The sequence below is a fragment of the Tursiops truncatus genome, chromosome 3, assembly GCF_011762595.2.
Source record: "Tursiops truncatus isolate mTurTru1 chromosome 3, mTurTru1.mat.Y, whole genome shotgun sequence".
In the NCBI taxonomy this organism is placed as follows: domain Eukaryota; kingdom Metazoa; phylum Chordata; class Mammalia; order Artiodactyla; family Delphinidae; genus Tursiops; species Tursiops truncatus.
In genome coordinates, this window is record NC_047036.1 from 81,056,391 (window position 1) to 81,078,250 (window position 21,860).

Sequence of the window (21,860 nt, forward strand, 5' to 3'; positions counted from 1 at the left end):
TTTTTTGATGCGATAGCAAAACTGACTTATTTACAATTGCCTGTGTATGTGCATCAAATTTTGCAGAATGAGTGTCAGTAGCTTAAAGGAAAATCTCAGAGAAGATAATAGAAAAGTTTTAAGAAACACTGCATAATCTATACTTTTGAAGTTGCAACAGATATAATGTGGAAAAACATGTATATTGCCCACTCTGAGACAAAAAAAATAAAAGATACAATTTCATGTAGGACAGTTTAGGAGTATCTTAACCAATTTGTTTTGCTCATATTTTCTTTTTTCTGCATGTACAAGTGTGATATATGATTAAAGTACTTGCTAAAATGTCTAAACAAGCCCTTTCAATACATAAAAATAAAAACAATATGTCATAGGCAAGCATTTTATCATAGTTTTAATTGGCAGTGTATATCTTTTTCTTTCTTAATGGATCATAACATAATGGAGCATCCTACAATTGATGGTACCTTAGATTGGATGAAATATAACATATGTACAGACCAAGCACTAGGAAGATTATTTCCAAGTTCAATATAAGGATTTGTATGACTTTTTAGTTCCTTTATAACTTTACTTCCTTAATTCTTTCTGATTAAATTATTGTAATGTTAAAGTACTGTTAAAGTAATTTTTACAATAAGAAAAATCTATTTTTTTAAAAAAGGATATATATTAAGCCAAAATGTGTACTGAAGGTATATTCTGGACTTCTTTCTTACATGGCAGAGTCTGCATTCAAATCTAGTTTGCTAATGTTTCTTTTCTATCACTCTTTTGGGTTAATCGACACTGTACACCTTAAATCAACCAGTGCTTCCTTTTCTCATAAAAGGACTGACAATTATTGACATTTCCTTTTTGTGGTTAAAATGCTTTTTAAATGATCTTAGTTAATAGGTAGGCTATATTTAAATTTGAATATTTTCTAATAAATTGATCTTGGCCAAAGGACAGGCCCAAAATCTTGCGTGTTCAGCTGAATATCTTAAGAAGCAAGATCATGATAGGCATTCAGGGGAACACATTCTTGGCCAATATACTCTGGATTAGAAGTGAGGATCACAGTTACAGGTTGAGGTCTCTTTAATAATATCCCTATTTGTCAGGATGAAGAGAAGGAGATAACACAGGAAGGGGAACATGTATAGTAATTACAAAAATTTCAGACACTGAAGTAATTTACATATATTTACTCATTTTATCTCTCCAACAATCCAGTACTATTATTATCTTCAACTTATACATATAGACTAGTGCAAGAAGAATTACTCGAAGAATGATAATAAATATGCATAATTGCAGAATGTAGACCTTTACAATTTTTATAGAGATATTCCCTAACTTTAGTGCCTGCCATGTGTGCCAGACACCATGAACTAAATAAATAGACAACTAAAACTCTGAAAACAAGAAGAGAACCTTTTCTTTTAAATCTCCTGGATCATGGTTACTGAAAGGGTGTGGCTCCACTCAATCAGTGACATTCATAAAGTGAAAGAATTTTTGACATCACTTATTTTTTTAAAAAATCATTTCACAAATGAAAAGGTGTGTCCCAGTGTAGACGGAAAGAGCCTACACTATCTATTGCTGCAAAATTTAGTGGCTTAAGACAAAAAACTTATTATGTCATAGTTTCTGAGGGTCAGGAATCCTTAGCCATGTGTTTTTGGCTCAGAGTCTCTCTCGAGGTTGCAGTCAAGCTGTTGGCTGGCTGGTCTGCATCTCTATGGATTCATGGGGCCTGGAGAATCTCTTTCCAAGCTCACTCACATGGCTATTAGTATATTAGTAAGAGGTTTCAGTTCCTCACCATGAGGGACTCTCCATAAGTCTTCCCCCAAATCAGGCGATAAGATAGAGACAGAAAAGGGGAGAGAAAGAGAGAGAGAGAGAGGGAGGGAGGGAAGCGGGGGCAGGGGGGGAGAGGGAGAGAGAGAGAGAGAGAGAGAGAGAGAGAGAGAGAGAGAGAGAGAATCCAAATCGGAAGCTGTCTTATAACTTAAGCTCAGAAGTGATATCCCATTGCTTCTGCCATATCTGATTCATCAAATAACCTAACCCTAGTCATTTAACAGAAAGGGGTTGGATATCAGGAGGCATCAGGGGCAATTTTTAAGGCTGGTTACCACAGAGCTCTTGACTTGGAATCCAAAGACTTGAGTTAATAAAGTCATCTGGGTAGTAGAGGAAGATGAAAACCCACTCTTTCGTTATTCTTCCCAGAAGCTCCATGATTAGAAAAGATGCCCCTTGCCTTTTGATTTTAGAGGCACTGAATATCCTCCTGATTTTGTCTCATCCATGGGAGACATAAAGCAATAGCGTATTTGAGCAGTGAAGTGATGTACTGAATGCCCCCGTAAAATCCTGAATTCCCTTGCTTTGGTGTATTCTCCAGTTAAAGCAATGGATTTACTAGAAAAGCTTACTGTTAATCAGAAGCTGAGGCAGTTTTCTTAACAGGAGAAGCTGAACAGAGTAGCAAAGCAATTGTACTTACACCTTTGAAGTACCACATTCTCCATTCTTGTCAAAGTTCCCATTTATCCTCCTAGAATCCATGAAATAGTTTAGCTTTTCAAGGACTCATGAATTCCTCTTTGATGTTTTCCTGAGAAGTTTTCTACATGCTTCAAGACAGAACATTGAATGAAGTTAGCCTCAAGGCCAACCTACACACTATTCACATGCTGCTCTTTAGTCAATCTGAATTAAGCTACTAGGAGTGATATGTCTAGGATGACAATCAGGTGTGTGGCTTACTATTATATAGAGAGAGGGTTTTGCATAGTGTAGACCTTATTTTAAGTTTGCTTCTTTAAACATGATTTTTTAATAAGACATACATTTTCTCAATGTATTACCAGGTACAATCACTATATACAGTTTTAGAATAGGATCACAATCAGGGAGAATTACAGCAAGCAAGAAGTATTTTTGTGCTAAGCTTTACTGCTCAGAGTGACTACTTACATGGCATAAATGTAGTTCAAACATCAGCCAGTTTCTTTATTCATTTTAAGAGATAGGCTCTTTTTTTTATCTTACTGATTTTTCCCTGCTCATTATGGATCACTTCATCTTCCTTTGATTTGTTTCTCTTACTGACCTGGCACTTTGTGTAGGTGCTTCAATTCTCACTAATGGCAATTGCTGGCTATTGACCAAATATGGCATGACCACTGAATCGAAAATTGTTACATCATTATAGCTCAATATTGGTAAATGCAGTTTTATACCATCCAAATTAGCTCTGCTGTTTGCAGTAGGGACCAGCGAGGACAAAATCATAATAAAAATGTCCAACAATACAATCACAGTTTAGATCTCTCCTAATACTATATGGTACAATAATTTTGCTTATCTAGAATTAAGTGAAGCTTCCACAAACATCACTGTACTTAATGAATATCTATTATCTATGTTTATTCACTGGGATTTTTATTGTACTTGGTAAAAGAACCACAAAAATAAAATTAATCCTGTATCGTAACTATTGGCCGCTGAATAAACAAACCAAGGAAAACACTGATTTTTGTCTATGTTTTTTCTTTTTTAGATGCTGCATTTGACAAAACCAATGTTCTCAAGGACAGCAATTGTTATTTAGCCCACTCTGTCAGTATTGAGCAGCAGAAAACAGATAATTACATTGACTGTTCTCTAACATGTTTCTGTGACCTACAGGAGTTACTGATTCCTTTTTTCCCAAAGGTTGCATTTGAATTATAACATATTCTACAGAATATGTGCCTGTAGCAGAAAATAAAAATATAACCTTTGTGAAATGTGCATGCTTTTGAAACATGGATAGTCAGATATAGGATGGGTGAGGCATAAGAAATGATAAGAAAGAAGCAGCTAAAACAAAATCTAAAAATCCAAGAGTATTCTATGGTTTTTGTTCACAATTATGAGAGCCTCAGAAAGATGTATACATCTTATAACAGGACACACTAGTAGGAACTACAGGAAATATAAGATGCAAAACCATGTGTTAAGATTTTATTCAAATTATCGGTTACAAACCTTTTTCTTTCTTGGCTTGAGTGTATAACTACATAATCATTTATATGAATGAGGTAAATCAACACTTTCTTATTGACTTCCTTTCTCATTCTCCTCAGGTTTTTACTATACCTTTACTACTCTCCTTGAATCCCTAACCTGCCTCTTGACTGTCACCCTCACCTTGGCCTTCAAACATGGTCAGTCCTTTCCACTCAGAAAATGGAGGAAATAATTCGTGTTTTTCAGTTTCCATTCTTCCTCCTCTTCTGATATAGACTCTCAAGAGCAATCTCTACCCACTTTTTTCATGCTTATGCCTTCCAGTGTCTTGAATCCACTGCACTGCTATTTCTTTTCCTCTAGCACTCCAGAGAAAGTCTATGAAATTGACCTCTGGATGATCAAATAGACTTTATTTTTCACCTACCTTGTTTTCTTTGTCATATCTGTCTTATTGGACATTCTCTCTTCTTTTAGCTTAACTGCCAGTACTATTTTGATTTTCCTTCTTATCACTATTATTTACCTGGCTGGTTTAGCATTAGTTTTTCATCTGCTCCCTTCCCCAGAGATGAACAATATCTTTGTTCCTGTTATGGTCTTTCTACAGTCCCTTCCATGATAGCAACTACAAAAGTTATTTCTCCAATATTAAACTTTCTCCTGAGTGCAAAGTTCATTTTAATTCACCTACCAAATTCTGAACATCTATATAGTTCTCCAATAGAAAATTCAAGTATATTATTAACAAAAATAGTAACAGTAATAATAGTAATAATAATATTATGATAGAAATAGTAATCCATTTCACATATGTTAGCTGTTTTAATCTCCCAAAATAAACTGACGGGTTTTCGAGGGCATGAGTAAGGTATTCATTTTCACAACTCTCCTCTTCTTCCCCTGTAGACCCTGTCATCTAGAACTTCTTGCACATGAAAGCTCAGACTGAAATCATTGTTTCACGGCTACAGTGGGATAATAAGAGAAATTTTCAACATTCATATATGAAGTTTTGAGATCTTGGGAAGACTATAAAAGTGAGAATAATCGTAATAACTACCTTTTTAATAAATTACAATGTGACAATGACATACACAAAAATCCCACCATTGTACCATACAGTAACATTTCAGAACACATATAACGTGAAATTGATCTTAAAAATTTTTAGATATAGAAAAACAGATTATACACAAAGGATGGGAGATCAGAAATGCATCACACTTCTCAAAATCTATAGCTATTTATGTTTTCTAAAAATTAAGGACACCACAAGGAAAATACAAATTTGACACAAAAACATTCAAATCATGAAAGGGAAAAATGAAAAGATGTTTTATTTTAGCAAAATTAATAAAAGACAAGAACCCATAAGAAAGCTTAATAAACATGAAATGTAAAATCAACTAGGATAAATAATACAAATAAAAGGTTATTAAAATAAGTGTAAATAAGATTTTTAAACTTTTATATATTATTAAAGAAAAAGAGGAAAGTATCAATAAACCTACGTAAATGTAATTTATACTAGAAAAACAATAAATGAGCAAATAAATAAATACATAAGCAAAAATATAACAGATAAATGTAAACAAAAAATATTGTAAGATGGCAGTTTTATATTAGATGACACGGTACTCAAGAAAAAAATTTTATTTTGCAGTAATGGAACAAATGTGAAGCTTTCAAAATGGGAAAAGCTACAATATTATAAACATTTACAAACATAAATTCTTTTAATATAGCAGCAAAATATACAAAGCAAAAGTATTAGAAACAATGACTGTTTGTCACCTTTCCTCCATCCAAAAAGAATTCATGTTAGGAGACAATAACTTATTTACCTCAGAATTCAATAGGCTGAGGAGACAAATGATACAAGAAATTTAAGTATCATCCTTAATATCCCTAGAATTCTATATCATACCCTGAATATATATTCTTTTAAAATTGAAAAATATTATTTATAAAATCAGTTATGTCTTTTGCCACAAAAAAACTCAATAAAATTTCCAAGTAATAACTATAAAGTCAACATTCCCTTATTTCAATGTATATAATAAAACATATTTTTAAAATTAATATAAAACAGAGAATTTTAAAAAATCAATCCTCTAAATAAATTTTCCTAAAAGAAAAAACTAAATTTTAAAAAATCTGCTTGAAATTAATATTGATGAAAACTTTATATGGAATACCTATAGGATTCAGCCAAAGCTCAATGTAGTAAAAAATGTGCACAGTAACTCATTTAATTAGAAAGAGATGTTGAAAATAAATGAATTATGCCCTTAAGAAGGTAGATAAAAAGCAATAAAATACATTGGATGAATTTAGGTGGATGATATTAAGGTGGATTTTAAAAGTAAAACGCCTCAAAAAAGTTAATGTGTAGTCCACTTGTTTATTTTCATTTTTGTTGCCTGTCCTTTTGATGTCATACCATAAAATCATTGCCAAGATCAATGTCATGAAGCTTTTCCCCTACATTTTCTTCAAGAAGTGTTACATTTTCAGGTTTTAAATATTTAATCCATTTTGAGTTGATTTTTGCATATCATGTAAAATAAGGGTCCAATTTCATTCTTTTACATGCGAATACCCATTTTTCCCCAAACCATTTGTTGACGAGACTACCCTTCCCTCCTTGTGTATTCTTGGTGCTCCTGTCAAAGATCAAGTGACCATGGATTTACTTCTTGATTCTCTATTCTGTTCTATTGGTCTATAAATCTGTTTTTAATGCCAGTACCATACTGTTTTGATTACTGCAGCTTGATAATATATTTTGAAATCAGGAACTAGGATACCTACAGCCTTGCTATTTCTCAGGATCAATTTGGTTATTCATAGTCTTTTGTGGTTCCATATGAATTGTAGAATTGTTTTTTTCTAATTCTGCAAAAAAATGACTTTGGGACTTTGACTACATCAAACATAAAAATCTCTGCATTGCAAAGCAAACAATCAAGGGAGTGAAAAGGTACCTACTGATTGGGAGAAAATATTTTCAAATCATTTATCTGAGAGGGGTTAACCTCCCAAATATATAAGGAACCCCTATAACTCAATAACCACAAAACTAATAATTCAATTTAAAAATGGGCTAAAGACTTGAATAGACATTTCTCCAAAGAAGATAGCATACAAATGGCCAACAGATATATGAGAAATCATCAGGGAAATGCAAGTCAAAATCACAGTGAGATATCACCTTACATCTGTCAGGATAGCTATTATCAAAAAAAAAAAAAAAAAGACAAGTGCTGGTGAGCATATGGAACAATGGGAACCCTTGTACACTGTTGGTGGGAATGCAAAGTGGTGCAGTCACTATGGAAAACAGTATGAAGTTCCTAAAAATTAAAAAATAGAGCTACCATATGATCTAGCACCCCCACATCTGTATATATGTCCAAAAGAACTGATATCAAAGAGATAATAGCACCCCCATATTCATTACAGCACTATTCACAACAGGTAAGGTATGGAAACAAACTAAATGTCCATAGACAGATGAATGGGTAAAGAAAATGTGGTATTATACACACAATGGGATACTACTCAACTTTAAAATATAAAAGAAGGCAATTCTGCAATTTGTGATGACATTGATGAACTTTGAGGAAATTATGGTAAGTGAAATAAGCCAGACATAGATAAATATTTCATGATTCTACTTACATGAGGTACCTAAAATGGTCAAATGCATAAAATCAAAGATTGGAATGATGGTTACCAGGAGCTGAGAGGAGTAGGAAATAGGGAGTAATTAATCAATAGGTACAAAGTTTCAGTTAAGCGAGATGAATAAATGTTAGAGAGCTGTGCACAACACTGTACCTATAGTCAACAACAGTGTATTGTATGCTTAAAATTTGTTAAAATGAAAAATCTCAAGTTAAGTATTTTTACCACATTTTTTTTAAAAGCACGGTTAATAAGACTAAGAGCTGGAATTCTGAAATGACCAACAAAATAGACAAACTCTTAGTAAGCAAAGAAAAAAATCAAAGAGAAATGAAAAGTAAACACTATCAATTATAACAGGGACATAATGACAGATACGAATAAGATTAAAAAATATATGGGAATAAAATTGTATTAGGATGTTAAATTTAGAAATAGTTATATAAGAAATATATAGTAACATAAACTACCAGAGCTGATTGAAAACCGTAGAAAAGGTAAATAAACCAAATTATATAAAATAAATGGAAAAGTTAACAAATGATCTACCTTTACTTATTCCAAGTTATTTAAAATATTTAAGAACATAAATAAAAAATAATTGCTCTCCAATCTATTTTAGAAATCTATTTGAACTCTGACACCTAATGCTAACAAACATAGCAAAAAAAAAAGAAAATCATAGACTCATTTGATTTACAAAGGTGCAGTGGCTTTGCATTTTACAAGAGGATTAGGTTCTGAACTCAGTCTCTAAGGTAAAATCTGTTTTTTAATGTTTGAAATTACCCCTGAAGACCCCCTTAAAATGCTCATAACAACATAATATGTTTCTTTGTGTTTGTAAACCTTGTCAATACTATATCTCAGTATGTACAGCAGATTATAGCTTAGTAAATATTTGCTTTGCATTTAGGGGCCCTGGTCATTGAAAAATACATACGGTTAAACACCAGAACAAAAATTTATCTTAGAAAAGTCTTCCACAATGAGAGGCAAACAGGAACTGAATTCATCTGAATAGAGAGATTCCTATCTTCCCTCATAAAGCTAATTTCAGAGAATGTATGCACTGAATGGAATGGCAGAAAGAATTGACCATACTAGTTAAGATTTAGCATTTAGTAATTTTGCACTTGAAGGAAACTTACGTATCATGATAAACCCATACCCAGAAAACAAATGCAAAACTCTGTGTACTTATATGTAGTACACTAGAACCAATACCATTTAAGTGAAAAAAAGGAAAGAAAAGGAAAAGACAGAAGCAATGACATCCATTAACATCAGGAGAATTCCAGAGTTTGGCATTGCACTGGCATTCATGATTGAAGCAATATTTCAACTGAAATAAATAAGAATTAAAACTTTTTTAAAATGAGGCAAATTTCATTATTTCCAAAAATATAATACTAAATTGGAAAAATAAAATTACACTAAGAAAAAAATGCTATTAGATATTCTAGGGGAGCTTAGTAACTAGTGGCAGGCCCAATATCAATATACTGAAATTAATGTCTTTTTCATAAACTATCAAAAAATTGTTTTGAAAGAAAATAATTGAAATCCATAATAGCAGCAAAAACTATAAAAGACATAGAAATAAACCAAACAAGAAATGTGTAAGATCTCTGAAAATAACTGTAAATCTTTGTTACAAATATAAAAGTTAAGGGAAATACATACTGTACTTTTAGATGAGAAGATTCCATATCATAAAAATATAAAATGACTCAGAGTAAATGCCAAACTCAATCAAATTCTCAGAGGGTTTTTATGGGGTTAGGGGGAGAAAAACAAATTTATTCAACAGCTTATTTGGATGAGCAAATGCTCAAGAATAGCCAGGAAATTTTTGAAAAGGAAGAAAATAAAAATAAATGTGATATTATGCAATAATGGACAAACGGATGAAAAAAGTAACTGAGGAGTTAAGAAAAGGACACATACATATATGGGGAATTAGTATGTGGAAAAGAGAAAATTTTGTTTCAACAGGGAATAAATAATATGAGGATGGGGCTTCCCTGGTGGCGCAGTGGTTGAGAGTCCGCCTGCCGATGCAGGGCACACGGGTTCGTGCCCTGGTCCGGGAAGATCCCACATGCCGCGGAGCAGCTGGACCCGTGAGCCATGGCCGCTGAGCCTGCGCTTCCGGAGCCTGTGCTCCGCAACGGTACAGGCCACAACAGTGAGAGGCCCGCATACCGAAAAATATAATAATAATAATAATAATATGAGGATGATTCCAGCCATATATCATAATGAAAAATAAACTATAAATGATTTAACAAATAAGAATTTTATGTAAAATATAGTATTAGAAAAATATTTTTGAATATTCCTGAGATAAAACACTTTTCTAACCAAGATATGAACATGTCATAAAAGAAATGTGATAGATATGACAGTAAAATTTTAAAGTTCTATATATTACCAGACCTTAAAAACAAAGTTAAAAGAAGTGATATAAGAAGAAAAATATTTTCAACATATATAACATTAAAGAGTTAATATCCATAGGGGCTTCCCTGGTGGCGCAGTGGTTGAGAGTCCACCTGCCAATGGAGGGGACATGGGTTCGTGCCCCGGTCCAGGAGGATCCCACACGCCGCGTTGAGGCTGGGCCCGTGAGCCATGGCCACTGAGCCTGCATGTCCGGAGCCTGTGCTCCACAACGGGAGAGGCCACAACAGTGAGAGGCCTGCGTACCGCAAAGAGTTAATATCCATGATATATTAAAAAGTCCTACAAGTCACAGTGAAACAGATTCTTCTAGAAATCTAGAACCAATTCTCACATGAAGTGCAAAGACGAAAGCACAAGAATATTACTGTATTGTTTCTAATGACAAAATATTAAGAACAACCCAAACATATGTCAGAGCATTTTGTATATTTCATAGTGAGAATGTCTCATAGAGTAAGCAATGTGAAAGATCCAGGTTTTTTTTTATATTCTTCCCAATACTTTGTAATGTCAGTCTCTAAGTTTAGCCATTTTGGTAGCTGTGTAGGGTTATCCAATTACTGTTTTAACTTACATATCTTTTATGGCTATTGGATTGAGCTCCCTTTCATACATTTATTGCATATTCTCTTTTGTGAAGAACTTGTTCAAGTTTTTTACTCATTTTTCCAGTTTGATTGTCTTTTCCTTATAGATCTATAGGAGCTCTCTCTATATATTTAGATATGAGTTCCTTGATGAAAATATGTACTGAAATATCTCCTCTCAGAGTGCCTTTTCACTCTCTCAGTGGTGTCTTTTCATAATAGAAGTTCTTAGATTTAATGAACAGCAACATCAACAGAACATCAACAGAAACGAATGCATATCCACAGAATGACATGTACAAAAATGGTCACAGCTTTATTCATAATAGTCAAATTTAGAAACCAAATGCCCATCAATGAGAGAATGGGTTAAATAAGTTGTAGTATATTCATACAATGGAAAGCTGCATTTATAAAAAAAACAAAATTCAGCCAAACACAACAATAGAGATCAATCTCGGAACTATGGTTAAAACATCCACTCTAACAGCACAAATAGATCTACACTCAAGGACAGTGATGGGTTGATTAGATAAGATAGACCAAACTGCATACCATCTAATTCCAATCATGTGATATTTAGCAACAGGCAAAATCATTCTATGGTGAGAGAAGCCAGAATATTGTTTACCAGTGGTTCTCAACTGGGGGTGATTTTGTCCCCCATGGGACATCTGACAATCTCCAAAGACATTCTTTATTGTCAATACAGAGGGAGGGGTTGCTATTGCCATCTAGGATTAAAGGGCAGAGATACTGCCTATTAGATATTGTCTTTTCTTTTTTGTGCATTACATTGGACAGATATATAAGAAGTAATGGTGAATAATTAATTTAATTAAATCTATTAGTGTCTACAAAGCAAACATCAAAATTGGAAATAGAAAGAGGGAAGGAAGGGAGGGAAGGAGAGAGGGAGGGGGGAGGGAGGGAGGAAGGCAATTTCTAAATAAGGTAGAACTAAAACTGATTCATTATAACTTTCCAGAGGAATATAGGCAGTGATGGGAAAGAGAGAATGAGGCAAGAGTTCTTTTTTTTAATACTTAGTATTTCTGCTTGATTCTTCTTTATAATTTCTTGTTCCTCCTTCATGCTACCAACATTCTCTGTTTTCTGAGGATATTTATTATGTTTATTTTAAATTATTGAACTACCTTCTCTATTAATTCTGGTTTGTCTAGGTCATAGTGTGTTATCTTTCTTTTATAGCTGTGATCTTCAATTTCTGTTGTTTTTTTTTTCTTCCAGTAAATTCTGGGAGGTGGAGAAAAATCTAGGGATGCATTAACTTTGGCCATTCCAGATGGTTTGAAGGATGCAGAATGCCCAAGGCAGAGGGTACCTGTGATATCTCAGCATTTAAGCACCCTCAAAAGGTGGCATTAATATTTAGGAAATATCTTTATAGCTCTCGCAGGGCACTACTCTTACAAGAGCTTACTCCAAAATGTAGTGGTTCTCAAATTTGACTGCACATTATAATAACCTGGGGTGCTTTACAAAATATGCCTGAGTCCCAAACCCCAGAGAATCTCACTTACTTGGTTTTAGTTGTGGCCCTGGCATGAGAATTTCTTAAAGTTCCCCAGTTCTAATGTGTAGCCAAGACTGAAACTAGTTTTACAATCGGAAGATTCAACTTACAGAAAACAACCAATTGTTAATCTGTTTTAATCTTTTCCTAGTAGCAATACCCTCCTGTAGTGGTTCTTGAAACACAGTGTGCTTCCAGATCACATAGTGGGCTTGGAAAATCTCAGATTCCTGGGTCCAGCCCAAAGTTTCTGACTCAATAGCTTAGACTGGTACCTGAGAATTTTCACTTCTAACACATCCCCAAGTGATGCTTATGCCATGGGCCTCATTCTCTAAGAGAACAACTGTTCTACTGTTGATATTTATACACATGCTTAATTTATAAAATGTACACTAATATGTTTCTGGTAACTGTTTTTCACTTTTTAAATAAAGTTATTTAAGCAGTAAAAACAGCATGAACAGTTCAGTAAAAATAATTTTAATTTAATTTAAATGAATTAAAATTGATTTTTTAAAAGAAAACTGCTTGAAACTTTGGGGCACTCCAATTAAGCAGAAAAATCCTAGAATGCTGAAAAATTCACATTGGAAGTTACTGTTCTGACCTGAAAGCTTGGAAATTATAAATAAAATCAGTAACCTCTGTAGTGACCTTAAAGTTTTTCTATAAATATTCTTAATTTTCTTAGCACTTGAAAAATAAAACCCTGAACACATCATTTCTTAACAGGTTCCAGTGAAATATAATGTTAAACGTTGTAATAATCAAAGGAGAGTTTGAACTATTATCTTTTGATTTGTCTGCATTACATAAACCCAATAAAATAATTGCTTCGGAGAATTTTTTATGAGGATTACTCCTGGAACAACTTATACTGAGAGTTTATTAAACCACCTTGGAGATATAGGATAATAGTTTTTTGTTCTATTAGATCACATAATTCTAATAATGCTAAGCCATAAATTGATTTATGTAATTGATAGTTTCAGATCATATGATATAGATTTGTGTGTTGCACTTTAACACTGCATATTATAGTTTATAGCTAAAAGTTTTAAAAATGCTAATAATAATTAAATATTTTAGATGTGACTACTGCCTCATTGCCTAATGATGTACTTTTTATGTTTCTAAGCTATGTGAGGCAGAAGCTTCAAAGCTACAGTCTATACAACTTCCATTTTTCAAAGAGGAATTCTGCACGTAAGTCATTCTTACATGGAAGCCTAACATGTAGGTATGTAGCATTACACTGCTGAGAATCTTGCTTTCATAGAAGGCAGTCCAAAAATGATAATGAAAACTCTCCAGTTAAAGCAAACCATTTTACTGAATTTAAACTCAGTGGGTTAGAAACTTGAAATGTTTTTTTTTTTTTTTTTTTCTGCTCCTTGCCTTCAACTATCCTCTTTTTCTACCTTTCTCCTTAAGGACATCTTTGAGTCCACAATAGGACAGGAGTGATAATGTCCTCTAAATAAACCCAAAGAAGTGTCTAGTCTTCATTTGTCCTCAGCTCTCCCTAGAATACAGAGTATTTAAGTCTCCCTGTCCTCAGTTCTGGTTCCTAGTTACCAATTCCCAGTTACAGGTAAGACCTATTCACCACCCTGTAATATTGGTTTTCAAAAAGCAATCATATTAACCTCATACATGAAATTCTTAATGCAATTAATTATTGTTTTTTTACTGAAAAATCTGTCCTTTAGATCTAATTAAATATTTTTCTGAAATACATCTGTTTAAAGTTCAAAGAAAGTTGCTCTTAAATATATGAATCGATTTTTTTGCACAGTTTAAAATTATTTAGAAATATATTAGATAGGATGTGTTACAGAACTATCTAATTTGAGGGTTTGAGTTGTATTATGTATTGACAAATCAGAGTTTTAGATAATTTTACACAAAAATATTGCCCTCACAAAATACATTTAACAAAACGGGACAGTATTGTATGAGTGAGATTTTTGTGTTTCTAAAATTCTCTGCTCTTAAGAGTTTTACATTGAAAGATAAATTGTTTAAATGAGATGCATACAAGAATGTGAGAGTAAATGCAGCTTCAAGTTAAGCTAAGGTTTCAAAATAAAAACAATAAAACAACAAAATGAACAAAAGCAAACAAACCTACAAAAGCAAACAAACTTACAGTCACTATCCACTCCTCATCTTGTTTGTTCCTACCATGTCACTTTTTTTTCAATATTCGTATCAGCTTTGGCTACACCCTAGCTCACATCGCAGAAAGCTTGGCTGAGATTTTACATTTTAACCATTCAATAAACATTCCCAGGTATGAGACCAATCTTAGTGCCAGTTCCAAATTCATTGTAATGAATTATGAATGGCCTACCTTGGGTCAGGTGCCCACCTAGAACTTGCCAGATGTGGATCAAAAGTGGGGTCAGACTGCCCAGTGACCATGGAAGTGTGAGTGTGAAGCATCTTCCAAAGAGGAGGTACTGAAGATGTTCATGCAGTGCTCATACAGGTTTGATAAATTCAAAGGATGAATGAATGAATGAATCACACTAAAGCATAAAATCTATTTTAAAAGTTCTCATCAATAAGGTCTGATATATCCAGGAATGGAAAGTATTTTTCCCCTGGTGATAAGCAAGATAATAATTAAAGCATCATCAAAGATTGACATCATTCTTGGATACTTGTTTTCCTTCCTTTTCCCTCTGCTGTATTTGTCTTGACTTTAAAGTACAGAATTGGCTTTTCATCATTGTTTCTTCTGTTGTGAGAGAATATGTAGTTTTCACATGACAGGATGTTCAGTGTATGTTTTTAGAACTGCTATATTTATTAGCATCCTCCAGTGATGCACACCGAACAGAGTTGTTTGTTTAAAAAACATAGGAACAGTGCAGATATTAAATAATGGAATTCCTAGTTTCTACTTCCCTTAACTGCCTTTACCTAATTTAGTGAAGTTTTCTCGCACAGACACAATAAGATATATGAAAATTTTAATTAATAGTTCTATACATATTCTATAATTTTTCAGAGGTTTTTCTTGAAGCTGCAGTGCACTAAGCCAGGATGCAGGCCAAGTGTAGGGTAAATGCCTTCAAAAGAAACATAAGTAAAACCAAACCAAGAAGTATGCCAAGAAGTAAATGAATAAGTAGAGTGCATAAGCAGGAGAGTGATGCTGGATAAATATCTGAGCTACATCATGAGCTTGTGGCTTGTGATCATTTATTTGATATGCCAAGGTGGGTGGATGTACCACCTGGTTCCGTTTAGAAGTTTTAGGCACAGGCTAATCTCCTCCTCCCCCACCTTTAGGACCCACTCAGCAGATTTATACACACTCTGGGACATTCCTGAGGTTACAGGTAGGTTGCCATCATAGTTTTATTTTACTGTACCCTTCCTACAAAATCAAAATTGGAAATTGCAATAGCGTTCATGGGAAGGAAATACTTCTTTGACTATCTCCCATATTCCACTTCTTAGTATGCCTGTGCTGATTGCTGGTAGTGATCATGAGCATGGAAGCCTGATTAGCATATCCTTACTAGGGTATCTAATTATAAGATTAATAAATAATTAATTCCTTGGGTATCTTTATTAGCATAATAAGGAATCCTTGTTAGGACTGCAACCAAATATTTATATAGCAAATATATCTGATGATGATTTTTAAAGGAAAATTCCTAATTTTTTTAAGCTGCAGATTTACATATTTGCTCAATGATTCTTGTCATCCTTTGAGATGAGCATTATGGATATGCTATATCATTTTCAACTTTAAATTAGATGGGTTTACTTGATAAAACAGGAAGAATCATTCACTGCTGTGAATGATTAACCATGGCAAAACTAGTTTTCAGACCAGTTACAAATTTCATTATGGCTTAAATAATTTTTAATGTATTGTACTCATAAAATCGAACTTTGCTGCATAAATCTGGTAGTTATATTAACTCCATTTAGAATAAGAAAAAACAGTTACTTTTAATTTTAAACTTTTTTCCTTACTAACAAAAGGTTCAATTTTTAAAAATCTAAACCCCTTATAGATGTAGGAAGTAAGTCCTTTTATTATCCAACTGTTTGTTGACAGATAGCACTAGTGACAGAGTAGAAAACATTGTGTGGTACAAAAGGGTCCAATTTTAAAAATCAGGAGGTTTAAGCTTAGTCATGCCTTCAGTATTTTTGTCCACTAAAAAATTTATAGAACCTCTCTAGACATTCCTCTGCTCTTCAACAAAATTTAGAGGATTACATTTACTTCTATATAGTATGTAAGAATTCTAAGACTCTACATATGAAAATCTATTTAGTGTTAATTTTTTTCCTTCAAGTAATGGAATTTGATTAACCTAAAGAATTTGCACTATATCTTTCTATCTAGAGAGCTGTGGTATATGAATAAAAGAAACATTATTACTACTATTCAAAATTAGAAATCTTACTTTTTATTCATTCTGTATATTAACCTATATTTACTGAACACCAACCACATGCAGGCATACTTGTTAAATACAAAGGCAGTGAAAAATTCCTGTCCTTGAAGAGTTTACACAAAAGTTTCATACTGCCGACCAATGAGTTCTACAGCTTACAGATATATTTGATTTGGTGTGCAGTGTTGACTGCACAGTGTTTTTTTGATATTTTTATTTATTTTACTTGCTAATTAAAAAGTGATGTCACATAAATATATGAATTTATGGTTTATTTTGAGAAAAAAATCAACTTATGCTTTCTTGTCTTGTATGATGAAAACTGACTAAAAGTAAATGACATCTACTTTTAGACAGGACCATCAATCCCTAGTTGATTATATATGCATTTACCTACCCACCCCCAGCCTCATTTAGTTTTAACCGCTGATCTACAAACATAAAATTAATTGGGAAAATATCTCACTGAGAGAAGCCATACTGAGCCAGCTAAGTATGCTGTAAGAGTTTCATGTTAATGCTAAGATAGCCAATATATAGACCTAAGAAATGATTTTGTCAAGAGATAGGCATAAAGGATGGGATAAAGAGAAAGACATAATACAGTTAATAAACTTGTGAGAATCAAGGATATAAGACAATTTGATCATTTCGTTTATAAGACATTTCACAGCATATGAATTAATTTTTGTGTTAGGCTATTTATCTATGAATTCAGCCCAGGGAAATTCTATGCAGGCACATTTCAAATATTAACAATACTGGCCATTTCCTCATCTTTGAATTCTACCAAAGTGTTTAAATATAAATAAGCCTTTAGGACAAACTTAAAGAACCAATAGGAAAGAAGGAAGAACTGTAAAGAGAATAGTAATATTAATCTGAATCAAAGGAGGAGAAGGCAAAGAGAAGGGGATGGTGTATGTAGAAAGAAAAAGAAAATAAAAATCATGACAGAGAAACAAAAAGTGCTATTTCACATGCCCCACTAGCACTTGGTGACTATTTGGTTTACTGCCAGCTAAAAAATGCAGGAAAATAAAATAAAATAATAATTTTAGTTTACAAGGTAGTACAATTCTAAATTAGTATGTAAATACTTATTATGTTTGGCTGCATCTTTTTGTTTAGCTTACAGTTTTTAAACTCCTTACTATTAAAAAAAATCAAAAAGTTTGGAAACAACCTAACTGTTCATCAACAAGGAGTTGATTAAAATAATGTCCTTATTATGGAAAACTTTGTAATAATAAAATCAGCCAGAGCTGATTTATCTTTCAATTAGTCACAATACACATAGTGCCTAAGGCTCACCAGTACTTTTAGGGACCCATGAAAATGTGCTAATTTAAATTTCTTTTAAAATCAGAAAAAATAAATATAATAATAATAAATAATAATGAATCCAACCTTGATTATATTCATCTTTATACCAACACAGTCATAAAATAGAACATTATTATTATTACTATTACCATTACTGTTACTATTACTATTATTTATGGAGAAAGGGGTCAAAGAAGGCAAAAGAACCTAGGGCTCACAAAAATCACAATTCAGCCCTGAATAAAACAGTATGATAAATCTCATGATGTACTGATATGGAAAGATCTCCAAGGTATTTTAAAAAATAACACCAACGGAAAAGCAAAGTACCAAACTGTATGTAAAGAATACTACCATTTCATTTGTATTAAAAAGGACACTTTTATATAACCTGTATACATATGTTTATCACTGGAAAATGCATGAGAAACTGAAAATATTTAGGCTCTGAGAGAGGAACTGTTTATCTGGTAAATAGGGATGGAAGACAGTTTTTCAGTAAATATCCTTTTGTACATTTTGAATTTTGAACCATATAAATTTAGTATCTGTTCAAATAAAAATATTTTAAAATTTTTAAATATTTCTCAAAAATTTAAAAATATTTTTAAAGTATTTAAATAAAAATATTTAAAAACTAGTCGGTTTTCATCATACAGAAGCAACTGATCATTAGGAAGCACTTCTCTCTCTTACATGGCATCAAGTATATCCTTCCAAATTAATGAGCCATTTTAAGATATAATGCTTACTATCCCAATATCATATGCTCTTTCTGGAATTAAAAACACAAGTATATTGTCTCCAACAAATTCTAAATCTGGCTTCAGCTCTATCAAAGAATGGCAAGATCTGTTCACAAAGGCTTGCATATTTAATTGCCTTGGTGAATTTGGTTATTTTCTGAGGTGCCTGCCCTGTTTCTCAGCTTTAAGACATAAACTGCACCTCCTCCCCTGCCCTACTAATATCAACCACCACCCTATATTGCACTGAAGAGGCCCTAGAGCAGACAGTTGCAGACATATCTGTTACAGATTATAAATTTCATGACCCTATGATCCCAATGCCTCTTCATGCCTCAGTAAATTCCCACTGCCCCATAAATGCAGTTTTTAACTCACTTGGTGACACTCGTGCTAAGGAAGATTATACTGTGCACATATAAAGCCAGTCATAACTGCCTTGTCTCACAAAATAATCTCTATTTTCCCCTCAAGCCTGACACTGACTTCTCCTTTTAGGTTCATTGCCAATAGACTATCCCTCACCTTAGGAACACTAAACTGCTGCACAGGCTGAAATGTTAATTAATATAACCCTCCTCAATGAGGCCTTACCTTCTCCCAAGTGATGATGGCAATGAATGGGAGGCAAAGGTGTTATCACCCTACTCCATACTGGCTCCACTCTCAGACATCACCCTCTTGTATTCTTGCCTGTACTTAGACCACAGTCTTGGGTTTACTTCCCACAGTTATTATTCACTGGATTGGGTGCTCAGTTACAGCTCATGAGACCATTCACCATTTAGTATTGCCTCAGCTCTATCCACTTCTGCTTTTCAAACAACTGACACAACAAATTTATTTTTTAAATCTTTAAGACAGAGAGACTCTGTCTACCTAAAACCCTAAAATGAGGTCACTGGCATATATTCCCTTAAGAAATAATTCACTGGCAGAGATGCAGAAAATATTTAAATAAAATAATACTTTAGTGATATTTTTCATAACAGTGCTCCAGCTAAAGGGAAACTGTCCAACGTAGTGATTACGTATAATAAATCATTAAAATTCATGTTTACAAAGATATTTGAGACAAAATATTATTTATGACATAAATATAAAAATAGAATAAAAATTATATATACTTATTGGACTAAATATACAAGCAAAAAATTATATATGTATATATACATACATACAGGCACATATATAATATTGGAATAAAGGAAATTCTCAGGGTGGTAGAATTATTGCTTCTTTAAACTGTAAGTTTCTAAACTTCAATAGTATCAACGTATCACTTTTTTTATTAGAAAAAATGCCATCTTCATGATCTACTGTAAGAAATACTTGACAAAGATATATTTTTATTTGTAGCTATATATTTATATTATCTTTCCATAGATATAACTCTATTCATTATTTTTGGCTGGTTGCTGTAAGTCTAACGATATTTCTCCTTATTATTATTTTAACAATGCCTATTTAGCATCAATATTGTGTTACTTCAATTTTCACTTCTAATCATAGGAGCTTCCTACTTCATAAACCCCACTTCACACCTGACATTTCCCACCTCACATTTCACAAATGTTATAGCCTTACAACAGCATGATTCTACTTATAAACATTCCACTTCTAACCTTAGGAGTTTCCTACTTCATAATCCCACTTCACATCTGACATTTCAAACTTCACATGTCACATGTCATACTTCACAAATGGGAAAGTATATTTCCATTTAGTTCACCTCCCTCGTCCTTTACCTTTATGCTCTATTGCCATGTTTTTACAGGTACACGCATCATAAACGTGGCCTTATGCAAAGCATTAAATTCTTTTTAAGAAAATTAGAAGAGAATTAAAAAATTGATCTTTGCATTTACACAGTGATTTTCCATTTCCACTTGCCATTCTCTCCTTCCTGTAAATCGAAATTTCCATCTTGTATCACTTCCATCCAGCCTGAAAAACATCCTGTAGTGCCGTCTGTTTGAAATGAGTTTCCTCAGCTTTCACTTGCCTGAAAATATCTTTATTTTGCCATATTTTTTGGAAGACAATTCTACTGGATATATAATTCAAGATGGATAACTTTTTAATTTCTTTTTAGCACCTTAAAGATGCTACCGCTCCTGGTCTTCATTGTTTCCGATGAGAACTCTGCCTTCATATATATTATTGTTCTTCTGTAATGAATGCATCTTTTTTCTATGGCTCCTTTCAAGACGTTCTAATTTGGACTCTGATATCTGTGACTCTCTGTGTGACTCTGATATGCCTATATGCAGTTTTCTTGGTATTTATCTTGCTAACTGCTCTCTGACCTTCTTGGAACTGTAAGTGAAAGTTTTTCAATCATTTTTCAAAAATATTTATTGTCTCATTATAATGTTTTTTCTTTTGGAGCTCCAATGCATATATATTAAACTGTGTAATATTGGTCCATAAGTTCAAGGGGGTTTGTTCATTTTTTCTTGAATCTTTTTAGATCTCTGTTCTTGAGACTGCATAATTTCTGTTTATCTGTTTTCCAAGTCCCTGTAAATTGGTGAGATCCAATCTCAAAACTCTGCCTCCTCTAAGAATCTCGTTAGGGCTTGGTTTTAAGCTTTGTTAAAGTGGGTATAAACAGGGCCTTTCTCTGGGTGTGGCTTTTATCATAAAGCAGTGATTCGGCTTGATTCCCACTTTGTTAGGAGGTGTTAAAGGGTCTATTCAGGAAGTCTGGGCCCTAAGTTCGAAGTCCCCAGCACTGCTTAATGTCTAATCTCTCTGTTCTGCTCTTACCTCTGTAACAGCCAGTCTCTTATTAACTTTGTGTGGCTGTGTTTGGTGGTACTGCCCAGCTCTCAGTCAAGGGTGTGTGGGAAACCACCACATGAACTTCATGACCTCCACAGACTCCTTCTCTTAATGCCCTGGTCCACAGATCCCAACCACTTCAAAAGCCCAGAACTCTGACCTCTGCCTCTTCAGATAAGAGAGACTTGCACATTCTGATTGAACTCCAGGTTGATGCACTATAGCTGGGAAATCTTCCCCAGGCAGAGATCCAGGGAAACTGTGGGGC